Raw genomic sequence first — 15,533 nt, 5'->3', positions numbered from 1 at the left:
CATTGGTTGTGGTTATGCACTTTCACATAGGTGTATCTTACCCTGTGCTGTGACATGCCTGTACAACCTGCTATATATGCAGTTACATGTGCATTCCCCCATAGGAGATGTAGGCCAGTATTGAGCCAGTCTGCCTGTAGCCTGCACAGTGCATTGTTACATGCCTAGACGCTTAGTGTACTTACCCAGTGAGATGTCATGTGCAGATACTTGCCAGATGTACTGCTACCGGTCCTCCCTTAACAGTCATGTATGTCAGACAGAGCAGTGGGATGCTGTACAGATGTATGTCAATATCTAGTGGGTATTATGTGTCCATGGCACCCCTGTACCAGCAGTTATTACGTGTCAGGCCAGACAGGGGTGTGTGAATGCATATCCTATGGTGGCATATGTATACCAGTTGTTATGTGTTATACCCATCTACATGGCTGTTAACATCCATATTGTCAGGCATGCACTAAGGGGTTCTGTGTATACCTCTGGACTGTACAGAGTGTGTCAGAATGTCCACACATATTGGTCAATATCTCTGCTGCAGTTGACAGGGGCAGTTTGTACTAGCAGTGGTACTTTACTATGATGTCCTTAGGATGTCTGTTAGTAGCCAATGGCACACATGTGGAAAGCAGATGTGACCTCCCACACACACCATGTCTGTGAAGACAATCCCAGTTAAAGTAGCAATAGTATATAGAATTGTAATAGTACACAAATAAATGTTTGCCATTCCTGCAAACCAGTGTGTGGTGTTTTTTCCTATGACCTCTCTGTGGGTATATGTTGCAGGCAATGATTGTCCTTTTTATGGGTGGCCCATGCAGTGTCCAGTTGCTCAGGTGTGAACTGTAGGCATAGTGTCTGTTCCATATTTTGTGCACCTTCTACATATGTATCTTACTGTACATATCTGCATTTGTATGTGTAGTCACATGTGTATATATATATATATATATATATATATATATATATATATACATATATATATATATATATATATATATATATATATATATATATATATATATATATATATATATATATATATATATGTAATTATATATATATATATATATATATATATAGGTATATCTGCGGACATGTGTCTGTGTATATGTATCCTGGGGATGTTGATAGCTTCCACATTTTACAATTCTTATGGCAGCCAGACAGTACTGCATGGTATGTTACCAATACCAGCCTGTCATCATACAGGTGGAATGTAGTACTGTCAGCATCTTGTGCCCATGTCATGTCAGGTCCTAGTTATGGGATCTGCAACACTTGGTAGTGTATTGCAGGGTGGACGTGTTTGGCTGGGGGGGTATGCCTATTCGTACAAGATGTACATTGTTTGAGGCCTCTCAACCCCATTAATGGTGCATGTGGACATATTTGTTTTTGTTAATCTACCATTGCTATCTACAGATGTATGGCCACATATACCTATATAAATATATATATATCAGCTTACATATGTATGACTATGTCCGTATATACCTACATAGCTATATATCTGCGTACATATATGTACCTTGCTGTGTATATTTAGACATATAGGTGCATATATATGTATTGATATAGGCATTTGCATGTATATATGTTCATATATATATGTACATATATATATGTAAATATTTATATATATATATATATATATATATATATATATATATATATGTATACAGATATGTTATATCTGTTTAGATATTAATATATTTACACACACATACATCTAGATGTTGGTATACACTCTCTGTACTGTTGCATGACTGGGCAGTATGATATGTTTCTGACAACATCAGATCTATCTATATCTGTCATGGCTTAGTGGTAAATCCCTTTGTGTATGGTGTGCAGCGTCCTGGATTCGAACTTCGCAGAGGCTGCTTATTTTGTTGCTGGTTTGAATAAGGGCTGTTGGCTACAGAGTGATTAAGGCACTTTTAAACAGTTGTAGGTAGGTTTGCACGAGGGTAAGCACTGCTAACTTCCAGTCACAGTTTCTTACACTCAGCGTCTAAATTGCTTAAACTGTGTAGGCAGTGCTTATCCCCATGCAAACAGGCTTAAATCCGCTTACTGCTGCTTAAAAGTGCTTACTCCTGCTTACTCCAGTGCTAATTTCTTTAAAAGAAAAGGGGTTGATATGGAAATTGGTGAAAAAGGGGCACAAAAAGGGAAAGACAGTAGGGAATATAGCCAGGGATGTGCAGGAAAGGTGTAGGGAAGGTTCATAGCTGTCCATTTCTTCTACAGCAACAGCTGTGCATATACACTGAATGTGGAGGTATATTTGGACACTCAAACCCGTGGGAGGGGTTGAGGACAACGATAATTCATTGTGATGCCAATTAGACCAGATTACATGTATCCAATGGTCACGTGTGCAGAATACACAGCTATGTATGGGGTGAAATTTTTTTGTGGGTACAGATTGCCCATTTTTTTCTTTCAGGTGAAAGTGGGATATTGGGGAGGGGTAGTAGGTATATTTGTGGAGGTAGGTTGGGTAGGTTAACAGACAAGACAAACAAGATGCATACAAGGTAGTATATGACACATGTGGGGGGTAAACGCCTTGGATGGGGAGGGGTGTTTGGAAATCGCAAGCCCATGAGCCCCCACATGGAAAAAGTGGGACTGAGGTCCCCACCAATGGGCAGTCACCACTGCACCTTCACAGCCCCAAGGGTGGCTGTTCTGGGGGCTGGGTAGGAAGGGCAGACTCACCCTCTAATGGCCCTCAAGCTGGCATAGCCAGACTCAAAACTCCCTGCCAAGCTCCCTATGCACCATGGCCTGGTCCTGATGGCAGGTGACACATACCTCTCTGTGCCCGCTCCCGGGGGGGGGGCCAAGCCCAATCCACTGCGACGGTTCCACCCAAAGGTGGTGCAGGGCCAATGGAGGAGGAGATCCCAGGCTGGGCTCCAGATGTGCTGGTGCCCAGTGCCATAGCCAGCTAAGGTAGGACAGGTGGGTCTGCTGGGACCGGCCTTCCCATACCAGCTATGGTGTTGCAGTTTTAAGAATGATATGGGTTAGTAATAGTCAACAGCATTCAGGTTTAGTTATAACAGCATGCATACGTATTCCCATTAAGCCAAGATACCAGATTTACAACAGTTGCAGAGCAAGCTGAACGCATGCATATATAGGGCAATAGTGGCCATTACAACAGCATGCAGGTTTCATTGATGGCAAGAGGCCACCAGTATGGGGGTATTTTAACATGGTAGATGCATAAAGCCAAATGTGAATATTTGTAAACCAATAGGACATATGTCCCAACAAAAGTATGGAGTGTACACATACCCATTGAGGCATGTAATTGGGTTATTGTTGCACATATGGTGGGGATGAGAGAGAGAGGTCAATTAACAAATAATACATCCCTGTAGTTTTCACAACTTTCTTAGTCACTGCAGTGATCTGTCCCTTACATCTATTATTATACTACCCAATGGCCTTACTTTGTACAGTGGTATGTTTGTAGATTAGCATATACACGGACTGTGTCTTACATATAGTCTACACCTCTTACCTGTTATAGCTGTTGAGAAAATCATTAACAGCACCTGAGAAATTCTACACATACTCCCAGTTGCCATGCTTGTAGACAAGCATATGAGTGAACTGCATTGTACCTACAGTCTACACCTCTTACCTGTTATAGCTGTGGAGACATCTTTGCTAACACTATCTGACAAATACTACACATACTCCCAGATTCCTTGATGTTATACACATACCTAACAATCCGTTATTGCACACACTATGGTCAAGGCTTGACAGGATGCAGGTGTTATTGTGACATATTTTGGAATAGCTGTCATACACTTTGGGTGAGACGCTACAATGACAGGTTTGTTTCCATTTACATTCTCTTTTTATGTTCAGGTCTGACTATCCATTATATGTCAGTATAAGCTGCCTACATCACACTTATTTGTCAGGGGAACAGGTTGTTGGGCAGCAGATTTGGGCCCGTTATCTGGACATGCTGGACAGATCAGAACAGTTGACGGGTATGACTATGCATACAGCTTACTACCTGAACATTCTGCCACAGTCTGTAAAGTTGATTGTTATGATTATGCTTACAGCTTACTATCTGAACATTCTAGCAAAGTCTGTACAGTTGTTGGGTCTAATTATGCATACAACTTACTACCACTCCCAGGATTCAAACCCCTGCTGTGTGTGGTAAAAAATATTACAGTTGACATCACAGTACACAGTGCTATCAGAGAATTGGTGTAAAGCATTCCAGTGGTTTCTGTTTAAGTCTCCCTCGGTTGTCCTATATGACTGACCTCTTGGGACTTCCAACATTGTTATACTGAACTTCCTACACATTTTAACTGCGTTCAACAGTGTGGGTAAGACTGCTTAATGCAACAGTACTATTTATAGAATGCAACACTCCAACGACATATGACAGCAGAATGTACACAAGCACTCTTGGGGTTATAGTTTTATTCAAAGGATATTGCACCTTTATTTCCATGCAACCTGTATGACAGTCTTCCTGCCATATTGTCTGGTTTATTCAGTACATCCCATACACAATACATTTTTATACTGGTACAACACTTTCCAGAACTGTTATATTTATTTGTTATGACAGTACATGCAGAAATATTACTAACCTGCCTCGCGACACAGCCTTTGCAGCCTAGCAGCATGGGCTTGCAGGTTCGCAGCCCGCTCATCTGCAGCTGGCAGAGAAATACAGTGATATTTAGCCATTACCTATCCAGAGTATACACAAGTTAGGCAATCATTATCTATGTAGTAGAATGGGTACTTACTCAGTGCTGGGGCATTGGCCATCTGCCTTGCTTTTTGGATCCACTGGTCCAAGAGATCACCCCTCTGCCACTTCAGGTCAGCATAGGTTCATAGGTTCATAGGTAGGTACTAGGCTATCAGCCCTGGGGCCTACACAAGCCCAGCCAAAAATGTACCCTGGCTTTTGCCACCCAAGAAAATTATTTTCCTGTGCCACTGTCGAGCAAAGCCACAGAAGTGATCCCTGGGGTGAATTTCCTATTTCCCATCCAATCATCAAGATTTTTCTTGAAGAGTGCTAATGAGGAGCTTTGTCTGATATAGATAGGTAGTTTATTCCAGAGTATGGGAAGTCTCTTGGACAGGAATCTATCCCTCCGGCATGTTCTGTTTATTGTGGTAACAAGGTTTAGGTCCCTAGAGTATGTAGCTCGGAGGGATTGGGATTTCTTTAAGTGGACCATGTCCAACAGCTTGACATAGCTTTGTATGTTAGGCAGAGATCACCTCTGAGTAGGCAATATGTGACGGAGTAAAGCTGGAATTTTTTGAGACGGTCTGCATAGAGCATCTGTTTGAGGCCGGTAATCCTCTTTGTGAGGTATTTCTGCAGCCTTTCCAGTTGTTAAAGATGTCTTGTGATGTACATACCAAAAGAGGCATTGTACTCTATAATGGGTCTAATGAGTGATGAGTACAGGGGAACAATGACCTCTTTTTTTCTGGATGAGAAACATTTTGTGATGAGGTGTGCCACATAGAAGGATTTCCTGACTACTGTGGCGATGTGATTATCAAAGGAGAGACTACTGTCCACCTGTGTCCCAAGGTCTCTTATCACACTTTCAGTGTTAAGTATACTACCACCTATGTTGTAGTTCATGGGTACAGAGTTTTTACCAAAGGAGATGACAATGCATTTTTTGGCATTGAGCTTGAGGCCATGGCTTTGACACCAGGCATCTGTCTCAGTGAGGCCCTTTTGTAGGATGTCCACATCATTAGGAGTTTCAATTATGGCTCCTAGTTTGCAGTCATCTACGAACTTCGTTATCCAAAGACCTTCTGTTTTAGCCTGTACTTCAGAAAAGTAGATAACAAACAGGAGAGGACCCAGGACTGAACCCTGTGGTACTCCACTTGTCACTGGTCTGAAGTCAGATTTGGAGTCTGCTACTTTCACAGTGTGTATTTTGTCAGTGAGCCAGTTGACAACCCATCTTGTGACATAGGGATTTATACCTAGTTTAGTGAGTTTATCTATAATTCCAGAGGGGGGATGGTGTCGAAAGCTTTGGCAAGATCTAGATAGGCTGTGTGAACCACCTTACCCTCGTCTACGGCTTTGGTGACTGCTTCAAATACATCTATCATGTTTAGGAGACATGATCTGCCTTTTACAAACCAGAACTGGGTGGGGTCCAGAGTTTGGAGATTACCAATGTCTTTGTTTATAAGTTCCATGATGATACGTTCCATGGCCTTGCAGACCAAGCTCGTCAGGCTAATGGGGCAGTAGTTCCCGGGGTCCGTGTTGGCTCCCCCCTTGTGGAGTGGGATAATCATTGCTGTGTGCCATTCAGCAGGCACAAAGCCTGAGGTGAGGCTATGATTGAACATGGTACTTAGGTGGGGTGCCACTCCGTTCTGTAGTTCATGTAGAAAGAAGCCTGGGATGTTGTCTGGTCCCATGGATGCTGTGTTCTTGGCTTTGGAGAGTGTGGTTTTTACCTGTGCAGCCGTGATTACAGGAACTTTGCATTTTTCATGTATAGTGATGGGCTCTTTAGGGGGTGAGAGAGGGATAAAGTTAGCACTGAACCTATCTGCCAGAATGTTGGCAATATCAGTTGGGTCTGTATATTTAGTGCCATTGTGCTGTAACTCAGAGCAGATCTGAGTGTTGCCATTGAGATTCTTGACATAGCTATAGAATGCTTTGTGGTTGTCTTTAGAATCAGTGGCGATTTTGTTTTCGTAACTAGCTTTGGAGGATTTTATCAGGGATCGCAGCTTCCTACTGAGGCTGACCAGGGAGCTCCTCCACTCATGGGATTTTACTCTCTTTTGCAACAGATTTTCCTTCTGTTGTACAGTTTGTTTATGGCAGGGGACCACCAGATTGGCTTCCTTTTTTTGGAGGATAGTGTCTTGGTTCTGTTTGGAATAGCATGATCCATGCACTTGTGTAAGTGCTTATAAAGTACAATTGTGTAGGATTCAGTAGTCGTAACTGTATTGTCCATCTGCATGGGTTTCATGAAGTTCACCACTTCTGTCTTAAGAAGCATGAAGTTGGCTTTGGAGAAATTTTTTACCATGGTTTCCTTAATGGGGGATGGGGGCAGGATGTGGATTTCTAGGGTAATTAGTTTATGGTCGGATCTGACCAATGAGGCATTGACTTCAGGTGTGGAACACCGGTCACTCATGTTGGTAATGACTAGATCTAGGATATTGTTGCCCTTGGTGGGGGTGTGGATAAGTTGATCCAGGGCATTGGAGTTTATGAATTCCAGAAAGCGTTGAGCAAAGGAGCTGGTACATGAGTAGTTTTCCCAGTTAATGGTGGGGTAGTTTAAATCACCCATTATTAGGGTGTTTGGTTGAACCCTAATATTTTTCAGTACATCAAGAAAAGAGGAGTGGGAATCCTGGGGCATGGTGGGGGATCTGTAGCAAGCTACAATTTGGATTGCAGTTTTGTCCAGAGTTAGTTGCACTTGGATAACCTTGGCTGCATTATGCTGAGCAACTAGCCTGGAGGTGTGAATATCCTTAATGAATATAGACACACCTCCACCTTTGGTGTTCTGGTCCAGGTTACATGGCCGAAAAGTGTGGTATGAGTTATAGCCTGGTAGTGCAGTGGTGCTCTCTGGAGCCTTAAACCAGGTCTCAGTCACTGCACAGATATCGATGTTCTCCATTTTAATGAGTGCCTCGAGTGAGTGCATTTTGAGATTTAGACTTCTCACATTGAGTAGTATCACCCTCATGTTTTGCTTGCCTGTTCCTGTTATGGTGATGAATTTGTCATTTGAACCTTGCCTAAAAAAGGCACTATAGGGGCAGCAAGAACCTTAGCCAGTATCCGGAATCTCAGGGGTGATAGGTGCAGGCCATCTCTGGAAAAGCATTGTGGTCTTTTGACCATGTCATCCCAGGCAGACAGATACTGGATCCCTTTAGAATGACACCAGAAGTTTAGCCAATTGTTGAACTCAATCATTTTGTCCTTGTACTGCGGCATCATTCTGGGTGATGGCAGAATGCTACTCAGGGCTAGGGTCATACCTGCCTTGGCTACAAGATCAGAGAGCTCTTCCATGTCTCTTTTCATGTAGTCCAGGGAGGTACATCTCAGGTCGTTCACACCAACATGGACAATGACAGAGTCATATTTGTACTTGTGGAGTGACCTGAGTGTGTGGGTTATGTGGCAGATCGTGTCACTCGACAGGCAGCTGACAGTAACCGTCTCCTTGTTTAGCCTGGTGAGTGGGACATCAGTGTGCCTCACTATAGAGTCACCTATGACTAGTGTGTTGGGTACGTTGTTTTGCCTTATTGGCTGTGGTTGAGTGGTGCACTGAGTCTGCAGGCTATGTGTCATTTGGGTTGTGTTGGGGGGTGGAGGTTGCTTACATTTCTGCTTTGGAGGTCTCTGTTGCTTGAGCAGATTATTATTGAGAGCCTCCACGAATGTTTTTGTGTTTCTATGTGTGGATTTTGGTGGTGTAGATTTAGTGAGACTATGTGATGAGTGTGGTGTGGTGCAAGTGTTTACCTTCTCCTTTTGACTGTCAAGTTCAGTCTTGGTTGGAGAGAGCTTTACCTCCAGTTTGGCTAGATAAGTGCATTTTTCACCGGTTGTAGTGTTGGGTGGTAGGAGGAGAGGGTTGTCTGTGTACATGAGGCAATTTCTACATTGCCCCAAGATGCCCAGATTCATCAGATAGACAGAAGAGAACACTGGGAGCTGACCCTTGGACATGCCTGAATAAAAAAAACTATTTTCCTCTAGATAAGTGAGGAAAGCGAGTACATGAGCTGTTTTTTCTCTAAGCAAGTGAGGAAAGTAAGTACCAAAACTGTTTTCCTCTAGGTAATGAGGAAGGTTGAGTGCTGTAGTAATTAGTAGCTTATTTAGTGTTTACAACAAGTTCTGAACAAGTGCTGATCATGAATAAGCAAATTCAAGTGCTAAAACTAAGAATCTGTATTTGGACTAAACTAGTTACAGGAAAGGGGGGAAACAAGTGCAAATGCAGGCTTTTAAATCAGAAAGTTGAGAGAGATAGAAAAACTGCCCAAACAGCCAATAACTACAATTTCTGGGCCAGAACCACTCCTTATGTGGTAGATAGGTTACCTAGTGCTTACCACTCCCACTGATAAGCTAGAAAGCTTCCCTCCTACACAGAAAGCTTGGGGGGTCTCAGAAGCTTACATACAGTCCTGGATACAGCAAATCTGAATCTGGACTACACTAGTTACAGGAAAGGTAGGAAACAGGCTTAGATTTATATATATATATATATATATATATATATATATATATATATATATATATATATATATATCTACAGAAAAGTATCTAAAACAGCAGTAAAAACAATTCAAATGCAGTGCAAGCTAGCACACGAGTATGTAGCAATGTTAGACCAAACAGTTTAAAAAATGCAATTAAATTAAAAATGACTAAAAACAAGTGCAGAAGGAGTCTATTAGGTAGAATGAGGTAAAGAGATGGGACTGGGGGGAGTGTCCCAGATCAAATCTACAGTGGGGGCGGCAACTGCAAAAGCCTCCAAATTTAAACAACAAGACAGGAATAGGGAGGTTGGGTAGGGGAAAACCAACACCTTCAGCAGAGATCTGAAAAACTATACAGTGAAGCAAAAATAACAGTGCACAACTCTGATGTCAGCCAGCAATGATATAAAATTAGTCAAACAACAATTAACAGTACACAACTCTGAAGTGCCAGAAAAGTATACTTAGCTCTGTATATCTCCAGATAGTTTGAGGAGCACTCTGTCAGGACACAGGAAGGCTCCAGCAATGATATGCTGGTGATGCCTTACCTGCTCATCAGTCTGGAAGATACCAGTGGCACTGGTGAGGTCACGGGCGAGACTGTCCCAGGCCTCCACTTTAGACTGAGAGCCCTGGTACTGGCCCTGTAGTAGTCTCTCCTCATGGTGTTTTACCAAGAGCCATACCATGAATCTGGACTCCTGGGTGCACCAGCACTGCACTCTAAATCAAGTGACTTCCGCAACTCCAGCCATTCTGCCTACAGTAGGGAGCTGCAACCAGGTATGGGAATTATTGGCACCTGTGGGGTTTAAATGCACCAGATTTCTCACACTTTCCTGTGATTGGACAGTTTTGAAAAGGCTAAGCTATGGGCACACCTGCTTACCTAATGTTGGCATTGCTTAAAGGGGCATACCACTGGGCAGATTGAGTTAGCCAGCCTACACATTGCTTACACCATGTAAGCTGACCTGTGCAATGCTTAGCATTGCTTAATATCTATTTAGCATTATATTTTCCTTTTGACATTGATTTATTATTTGTTACTTGTTATATCTGTGTCTGGTATCTGTGATTTCTGTGTAAGTACACTGTATGGGGTCCTGGGGACTTCAACACTTTATTACAATAATGCCTCACATCTGGCCTTACTGCAGTACTCTAGTTAACATATTAATGTTATGGAGCAGGTTATACAACATCACACTGTACATTGATTCATTTCACATGTTCAGTTTGATTTTCCTATGGTGTGGATTTGTTTGTTGATACCTCATTCTTATGTACTGCTTAGATGGCTTAGTGGTTAACTACTGTGACTGTAGTGTGCAGGCTCCTGAGTTTGAGCCTTGCAGAGGCTGTTTATTTTGTTGCTGGGCAGAACATGGATATGGAGTGATTAAGGCACTTTAAAGCAGTTGTAAGCGGGTGTGTGCACAGAGCTATGCACTGCTAACTTCCGGTTACACTTTCTTATACTCAGTTCGCTTCCATATTGCTTAATCTGTATAGGCAGTACTTATCCCCGTGCAGACACACTTAAACATGCTTACTAGTGCTTATATATGCTTACTACTGCTTATTTGTGCTTAAACCTGTTTACTAGTGCCTTATTCATTATGACTTTGATACTTCCCATGTGCATTTCCTGCAGTACTCTAGTTCATAAATATGTGTTATTTAGTGGGTTTTGCAACAAAAACATTGGTTATAACATGCTTTGCATGTAAAATAGACTGTGGTGCAGTAGGACTCGAACCGGAAATGCCTGCTCATTAGTCAGGTGCTCTGCCCACTACACTATTGCTGTGCTGCATTTGCATATATCTTCCTTGTTATCCTCTTCAGCCTTTTAAGCTGCTTTAACCATAGCTAAGCGATGGGCACACACCCGCACCTACGGTTAGCTTTAATCAGATTTTTAAACAAAAATAAAAGGGTTTCTTCATTTTATTTTTATGTACTGTTGCTGTTGTATACATGGGGGACTGTTGGTGGGGATATGCGGACACCTATGAGCGATCTCACTCATTTCTTAACACTTTCTGCCTGAGGTGCATTCCTCGGCCTGGACTGTCTTAATCTCTCTGGTTCACCCTCCCAGCACGGCGTGTGAGTTTACTTCTTTCTTACACATTATCTCGGTTTCTATTCCACCCCGTCGCACATACATCCACGAGGCAGTCTGATTTGAACCGGTCCATCCAACCCCAACATTCCTTGATCCATAATTTCATACCCATGGTTCCTCCCCCCCGATCTCCATGTGCACAGCAGCCATCCATTCCCCGGTTGTTATACCACACCTCCACACATTGCCCTCTCTCCATGTCTTGGTACTCATCCAGTATACTGTCTCAACCGAAGCTTGTTCAGGCTCTTCATCCATTTAGTCCATGTACGTATGAGCCTTGCCTTGACCATCTTTCGAGACACGTGTAAACATCGGACTGACTCACAATTTTTGGTTCGTCCCGCCTGGGACGGACCTGTTTTTGTGCCAAGATTATACTTGGCTGGTCTACACTGTTTCTTCCACTGGTAGCATCATGCCAGGGGTTTGAGAAGCAGTGGTTTGCTCACACACCTGCTCAGACTCATCTCCCGGTCCCGCGGAACCGACGTCCCAGGTTTGACATTCTGTGCATGAAGCACGCCCACACGCCCCCTTGACGTGCACCGTTTTTTATTATTTTCTTAAGTTTTTTGCAAGCCTACTGTTCTCACATTATGATTGGACAGGAACTGTTTTGTTAATTTACATAAACTGCTTGAAATACTGTATTTGAGCAATGTACAAATGGTTGCTCGTATTAATGTAACATGTCTGTCTGAAGGGGTCTTAATATTACATAAGACGACAGCGCTAATTAATACAGGGGTTGCTGGTATTCTCCTTTTCATTAATTTTTAATGCTTTGTTTTCACGAAGTTCGTTCTTTATATATATATATATATATATATATATATATATATATATATATATATATATGTATGGGTCTACCTGATAACACCGACATGCTAAAACACCAACAACGAAATCACCAACACCACAAAACCAAAAGTTCAAAAACACGAAACTTTACATGCCCGACAAACCACAATCCCGTCAATTAACAAACAAAACAAATCTCCTGTCCAAAAAGCACACACACAACACAAGCACACCAAAAACCTTACAAACCTACACTAAACCTTACATGCGCAACTATCTATGCACTATCCTTAACCCAAACCCTAACCCTAACGTCCGTCACTATCGCACACTCACCTAACCCGCACCCTAACCCTAACTCATTTAACCAGCCCCTAAACCTGCAGTCTGTCATTATCGCCCACTCACCTGACCTGCGCTCTAACCCTAACTCACTTAATCTGCCTTTAACCCTACAGTCCGTCACTATCGCACACTTACGTTAACATGTCAATGTTCTCAGCATCGGGATTTCAACTGTCGATTATCTCCATTGTCGATCTTCTGGTGTCGGTGTTCTCATCATCGGCATTGTGGACTTTCGGTGTTATCAGGTAGACCTATATATATATATATATATATATATATATATATATATATATATATATATATATATATATATATTTGTACATACACACACATACTTCTGCATAATTAAATACATTTTGTATACTGTGGAATGACTGTGCTGGATGATATGTTTGTGATAACATCAAATGCATGAGTATCTGCCATGGCTTAGTGGTAAATCACTTTGCCTATAGTGTGCACGGTCCAGGGTTTGTAACTAGGGAGTGCTGATTATTTTGTTGCTGGGCAGGACAAAAGCTGTTGGATACAGAGTGAGTAAGGCACTTTTAAGCAGGTTTGCACTGGTTTGCACGAGGGTATGCAATGCTAACCTCCTGTTACATATGCTTACAGAGAGTTAGCTCTGATCTTGCTTAACCTGTGTGTGCATTGCTTACCCCCATGCAAATGGGCTTAAACCTGTTTACTAGTGCTTAAATATGCTTACTACCTCTTACTACTGCTTACTAGTGCTACATTTTAGACACTAATATTGTAATGGTTCTTGGGGAGATGGGTGATTTGGAAAATGTATGGAGTTATCATTCATTACACAGTTTACCTTCCATTTGTATCTGTGATACTGTATGGGGCACGTGATTATCTGCGGACTTTGCAACATTATGACACTGACACCTCCCATCTGCATTAAATGCAGTACTGCAGTTCACAAATGTATGTTATTTATTAGGTTATGCCACAAAAAATATTTATCATATAGTGATTTGAAGGGAAAATGGAATGTACTGCAATGGGACTCGAACTGGGAATGACTGCTTGTAAGGTGAATGCTCTGTCCACTACACTATTACTGTACTGCTTTATTTGCATATATTTTGCTTTTTATGCACATTCTGCTATTTAAGCTGCATTAACCATAGTTAAGCAATGGGCACACCCACGCATTTACGGTTAGCTGTACTCGGATTTTTAATGAAAAAATAAGAAGGTTTCTTCATTTAATTTATATGTACTGTTGCTGTTGTAAACATAGGGGACTGTTGGTGGGGATATGCGGACACCTATGAGCGATCTCACTCATTTCTTAACACTTTCTGCTGTTCTACATTGCAGGGGTATGTTTACTCTGAGAGCTTTGCTCTCAGACATGCCCCCTGCACTCGTATATGCTCCGTGTAAGCCTGGGAGCTCAGGCAGTGCACCTTCATTAATATGCATGGCACCCTGCCGTCCTGCTCCTACACAGGCACTTCTGTGCAGGACTAACTTAGTCCTGCAAAGAAGATTAGTGAATCTGGGGGAAGTAGTAATGTAACTTAAAAATGATGATAAGAGAGACATGAAAGGAGAAATTATGGAAATGAGCAGGAAGATAAATGGAAAGAGGAGGATCAGTAGTTGGGGTGGGGATGAGAAAAAGAGGAAGAGGAAGAGTTTAGGAAATAAATGCAGTATGAGGAGGAGCGATAAGGTACAAAGGTTTAGGAAGTAAAGTGGGGTACCATCTGCAGAAACATAACTTGAGAAATGCTAATCAGGTGAGCAGGAAGATGAGAACCATCTTTGGCATAGGTGCCATTTAAGCAACATTTTGAAACTATTTAGGTTTTCTATTTCTTTTAACTATGTGGGGATTCCATTCCAATATTTTTACAAATAATAGGAGTGGAGACAGTCTCCAGCAGTGGTGAATGTCTTACTGAGTCAGAGTAAGAGGTTATTGCTAGAGCGAAGGTCTATAAAGGGTAAATAGTACAGTAGACTCTTTTGCAATGCTGGGTGTTTGTCTAGAGTATACAGTAGGCTGGGGACAATGATTAATTGTGAGTATGTCAACTGGTTTGGGAGTTCAAGCCAGTTTAAATGATTTAATGCCAGACAGAAGTTTGTTTTATAAGGTTAGCTGGTTGAAAATTTAGCTATTTTGTAGAAGCTAGAGGTTAGTTTTGTTTTATATATAATCTATAGTCACAGGAAAAGAAGTATACAACCTTCTGCATAATGTTCATTGATATGCAAGATATTCAAAAAATTAGATTTAACTCTTTCCTTATAATTTCATAAACTACACATACACAAATCTGTATAATTTACTAACGTACTGTAAAAAGGAAAGCATTTCATATGACAATCTAGACTAACATGGTATCTGATGATAAAACATTATTTTATTTTTCAGAGTATTCAACTGTTGCAATAAATGAACATGCTTCCCCAAGTCACTGTTTAGCAAGACAGCACTCTCAAAGGCTTTAGCGGCTGTAGTACAACAATTTTTCATAAAGAACTATAAATACTGCCTAATAGTAAGAAATAAATGTCTGTACATTTCCTCAAATGACACCCCCATGCAGGTTTGGATTCATAAAAAGGAAATAAGCTCAAGTACTCATCCCAAAAAACATCTTCCTCTGCTTTTCAAAGGGCAACCTCTAGTGGCCAAAAACTACTGATTATCAAAACTAACAGAAACAAAGTAGCATGATCAGCAAAGGACAGCCACAACAAAACAAAACTGTGTAAAGAGACACCTCTAGTATAAGCAAAATAATCAATTTCAGTGTGAAAAGTTCCCCTATAATAAGTACTTACCTAAAATATACTCAGCTGTAATGTACCATAAGGAAGAATGTCATTTGTCTTTTTTAATCTCCCAATGTTATTATGAACTTGACAATTGAAATCC

Source organism: Protopterus annectens, chromosome 11.part0 (assembly GCF_019279795.1).
Source record: "Protopterus annectens isolate FY-2018-M chromosome 11.part0, PAN1.0, whole genome shotgun sequence".
In the NCBI taxonomy this organism is placed as follows: Eukaryota; Metazoa; Chordata; order Ceratodontiformes; family Protopteridae; genus Protopterus; species Protopterus annectens.
Note: the sequence above shows the minus strand (reverse complement) of the source record.